Source organism: Carassius gibelio, chromosome B10 (assembly GCF_023724105.1).
Source record: "Carassius gibelio isolate Cgi1373 ecotype wild population from Czech Republic chromosome B10, carGib1.2-hapl.c, whole genome shotgun sequence".
Lineage (NCBI taxonomy): Eukaryota > Metazoa > Chordata > Actinopteri > Cypriniformes > Cyprinidae > Carassius > Carassius gibelio.
Window position 1 is genome coordinate 14,659,351 of NC_068405.1, and position 4,999 is coordinate 14,664,349.

A 4,999-nucleotide genomic window follows, 5' to 3' on the forward strand; every position below is an offset into this window, starting at 1 on the left:
TAATTGGCCAGCAAACTTGTCTTCTATGGGGTATTGTGAAGAGGAAGATGTGACATGTTAGACCCAGGAATGCAGAAGAGCTGAAGACCACTATCAGAGCAACCTGGTCTCTCATAACACCTGAGCAGTGCCACAGACTGATCCACTCCATGCCACGCCACATTGCTGCAGTCATTCAGACAAAAGAGACACAACTAAGTATTGAGTGCTGTACATGCTCATACTTTTCATGCTCATACCTTTCAGTTGGCCGGCATTTCTAAAAATCCTTTCTTTGTATTGGTCTTAAGTAATATTCAAATTTTCTGAGATACTGAATTTGGGATTTTACGTAGTTGTCAGTTATAATCATCAAAATTAAAAGAAACATATTTGAAATATATCAGTCTGTGTGTAATGAATGAATATAATATACAAGTTTCACTTTTTGAATGATAGTTCACTGTTATATTGACAAAATGACAAAGCATTTTGACTATCATGTTTGAGAGCAGTTATTGTCATACAAAATAACAAAAAGTGTTTAAAAGAATCATGAATTAAGCTGGCACGTTTAAATGTTTGTTAACATATTTATTTGTTCTTACTTTGATTTTATAGCCCTAGCCCTAGCCCTAGCCCTAGCTGAGATCTGCTTCTGCTGCTCATACTGTGATCAGCCGCCCTTCCCCCACAGCACTCTCTGATCGCGCGCGCGCCCTTCCCCCACAGCACTGTCTCTGACTGACTCACTGCAGATGAGATGCTTGCATATCAGCCCTGCTGTGGGTTTGCAGACTTCAATTGACTGTTTTGATTAATAAATGCTATTACAGTTTTTTTTCAATCGCTTACAAGCGCTTACCCATACTTTAGATACTTTTTCTAAACTCTTAACACAGACTCACACCTACAAAACACAACAATTGGCCAAATGGATAATTTTCTTCTCGAAAACACATTTTGTTAAATTTATACTAAATCTTAATTTCAAAATAGAACACATCTTTCTGTCAACACACCAACTTTACCAAAACACTGGAAATCTGACTCAAAATTAAATTATTCTGTCAAAGAATAACTTGTTTTCACCTCAAAAGGTACATGCAGTCAATCAAAGTACACCAGGTTTCAAAATACTGGCTATTGTTGACATTACAAAAACTGCATAGACTTTTCAGTCTCAGTTTTACAGGTATTTGCATGCAAAACATGCAATTCACTGTTTTACACTAAATTTCTTGGTTAGGAACTGTATGTCCAAATGTACAGTAATGTTTACATTCAAAAGCATTCCAGTAAAAAGCTATTTTTTTCCTTTACTGTTTACTGCAGGAGGTACAGTAGAAACGCGGTATGATAGAACAGAAAAGCTTTGAGAGTATTGCTTACAGTGAACAGAATATCCATCTCACTGCTCCTGCTCTTCTCCCTGGCCCCCTTGCTCTTACTCTTCCTCGTCCATACATTACAGTGTTTGTCTTTTTCTGTTTCCAAAAATATTACTCTTCAAAGTCCTCCTTTTACTGTATTGTATAAGTGTCAATGTAATAGAAAAAAAAATAACCCCTGCGATTGAGTCTAAGCCAGATTGGAATCAGCTGTGGTTGGCCCAATTTACACAACATAAATCAGCTAAGATAAATTGTTTTTGAACTGATTTAATTGCAGAAGCAGAGGTTTTTATACTGTATCTAAGGTTTGGAACATTGTTTTTGCTATTGTGGGATGTTGTGTGTTAACATTTGTAAATACTACAAAAACGATCCATAATTTTGTTGGGAGGTATAGCTTGTCTGTTCAGAAAATGTAAGCATTGTGGAAATGTGTTCAATGACTCCATATTGTGTAAAAACGACATGAAATGAGTGAATGGTATGGCCACAATAGACAGATGCTTTGCTAATTGTGTTTAGAGTTTTGAAAATATGACAGCTGCTTGGACAAATGCTTGTTAGCGACTGAAAACAACTGTAATAGAAAATAAGATGTCTGTTCAAGAGATCTAGGTTGCTCATTTAGACAGTTGTGAGCTCTTGTTTACAGCAGACCTGCACATTTTGAATATTCATATTTGTAATCCTCTTAAAAGCTTTATGATGTGGTGTTATTTCAGAAAATTAAGTACACGTTGGGTACATTTTTTTTACAAACCAGTGCACTTACTGGTTTGAAAATCTTAAGAATGATTCAAGAAATTATATATCTATGTATCGCTCTCTCTCTCTCTCTCTCTCTCTCTCTATATATATATAGAGAGAGAGAGAGAGAGAGAGAGAGAGAGAGAGAGCAGTTATAGTCATACAAAAGAACAAAAGTGTTTAAAAGAATCATGAATTAAGCTGGCACGTTTAAATGTTTGTTTACAGATTTATTAGTTCTTACTTTGATTTTCAACTATAGCCCTATAGCCCTAGCCCTAGCCCTAGCTGAGATCTGCTTCTGCTGCTCATACTGTGATCAGCCGCCCTTCCCCCACAGCACTCTCTGATCGCGCGCGCGCCCTTCCCCCACAGCACTGTCTCTGACTGACTCGCTGCAGATGAGATGAATGAATGAACTAACAAAAGTCTTGTGAGCTCTAGTTTACAGCAGACCTGCACGTTTTGAATATTCTTATTTGTAATTCTCTTAAAAACTTTATGATGTGGTGTTATTTTATAAAAATAAGTGCACACCGGGTACTTTTTGCTCTTTTAAACCAGTGCTTGTACGGACATGCGCACTGGTTCCTAGTTTGAGGTGGGTGCTCGGTTAAAAAGTGATCATGTGCTCTGTCCACTAGAAAGACTAACTTCATCACATTTTTTTTTTAAGTTTGAAGAAACAGTACTGTGGTCAAAACAAATATCATTGCCACCAGATAATTTTCTATTAGGCCAAATAAATGTAGTCACAATTTCAACGTGAAATCCAAATACGTAACTACGTCATTTACGCAAGTCAGCGACGGTGGTGTTTTCCCGGGAAATGCAGACACGTGACGATGGAACGCGCGAAACAGACGACAAACAACCCACCAGGAGGAAAGGTGAGATCAAGACTTGTCCTGAAAATGCATGATAACTAAATACATTGTGTAATATGAAATATAGTACGATGTATGTTTATTTTAGTGGTTTAGTTATTTTTTGTAATAGGGTTTTATTTACTTCTCGATTGTATTTGAGTTTGCTTCTAAGCCTGTGTCATTTGATGATTTGTTGCAATAATGAAAACAAATTGTATATATAAAATTGACTATTAAATATAATTTTGTTATTTTTCATATAATAGTACTTTAGGTTCTACAAAGTAATCAAGACAACCGAGTCAGTGGTAGTTTTCTAAATCATTGTTTTTCTCAAAAGTGTTGTAAAATATCAACAGTAATTTGAAATAATTCATTCTCATTTTTTAATATCATTATTTTATATATTATATTTTATGTAATACATTATTACATTATTTGCCCCCGAATTGGTTTTTTAGTGGAATGTTTTATTTTAATAATTTATCTTCACTGAGATTTTTTTGCACAATGACCATGAATTGATACTTTATAAAAATTGTATTTTGTTTCAAGCTCCAAAGCAGACAAAAAGCACATTAAAAATAGTCCATATAAATCTAGCTGGTTATTGACTGAAAATCTCCCATATACTTTAGCTCTTAAATCAAATATAGATTGACATCAATTGTGGTTACAAGACACACAAGAACCAATGGTTTTTGGCATTAATGACATTTCCATTAAAAAAAAAATATATATAATATAAAGATTTGTTCCACAGAAAAACACAACACCGGTTTGGATATGAGGGTTAGTATGTTAATTATGTGTGTTTTTGGTGAACAATTCCAGTAAGATCAACAGGATTTTTTAAAATATGCTTGTTTATTTCATTCACCTTATATTTATTTGTATTTATTTTTTCCAGTCATTTCAAGAAAGAAAGTCGCCATGCTGGGAAATAAAAGACGTAGGAAACCTCTGCAGGATGCTTAGCATCACATTACCTGTAAAACTGACAAGCCTGGGCTTCGAGAGCAGTTCATCAGCAAATATAAAGGCAAGTATAAATGACTAAGCAGTTTAGTAACTAATAACTAGGGCTGGGGGATATGGCAAAAAAGTTATCACGATAATTGTTTTATATTAGTCGATATCGATAATTATCACAATAAATGTCAAATCTTTATTTCTTTCAAGTTTAAAGGCAGATATTTGCTCCTAAGTGAAAGTTGTAGAAACCAGAGCATTAATTGTGGTTTTAAACTACTCTTTATTGTCAGAACATATCATGACAAACACTTGCCAAACAGGTGAACATTTCACAAATCTGAGGTAGAACATTCAAACATTTGTTATTTTTCCTTAACAAAATAAATATATTTATTGGAAAATGTATTTCTTAGTTCCTGGATGTGCTAATGGGGGATATTGTTTCAAGTCTTGAAACAGGTTTGTGTTGCCTGACTTTGATGGCATGGATCTTCAGCACAGTTTACAGTGCAGGCAGCAATATTAATATTAGATATATTTTGTCTCAAAATGCATATTTGACAATGATTTGCAGCAGTATTAGATTCAGTTAGGAGCAGATTTACTATGTAAAATTTATGTTCATTAACAAAAACAGTAACATCTTTTAAAACGACCTCAATTTTATTTGGTAAAATGTAATAATCTGACTGTTTGAGTTTTATTAAAATTAACCATTGGTCATCCAGTATCATGCATTTAGATCATGATAACCACAAAACCAAATACTGTAACTATTTTATTAATCCTTTAATACATTGTCTACATTACAGTTTTTTTCAATCGCTAACAAGCGCTTACCCATACTTCAGATACTTTTTCTAAACTCTTATCACAGACTAACACCTACAAAACACAATTGGCCAAATGGATAATTTTCTTCTCGAAAACACATTTTGTTAAATTTATACTAAATCTTCATTTCAAAATAGAACACATCTTTCTGTCAACACACCAACTTTACCAAAACACTGGAAATCTGACTCAAAATTAAAT

General features: G+C 34.0%; 1 long non-coding RNA gene across 1 annotated transcript; it reads left to right on the forward strand.

Annotated features, from left to right (window-relative positions):
* Positions 1 to 386: 386 nt before the first annotated feature.
* Positions 387 to 4,032, forward strand: LOC127965914 (uncharacterized). Its single transcript, XR_008155509.1, has 3 exons — positions 387 to 3,010; positions 3,753 to 3,781; positions 3,900 to 4,032. It is a non-coding gene; the product is annotated as an uncharacterized LOC127965914 (long non-coding RNA).
* Positions 4,033 to 4,999: the final 967 nt, after the last annotated feature.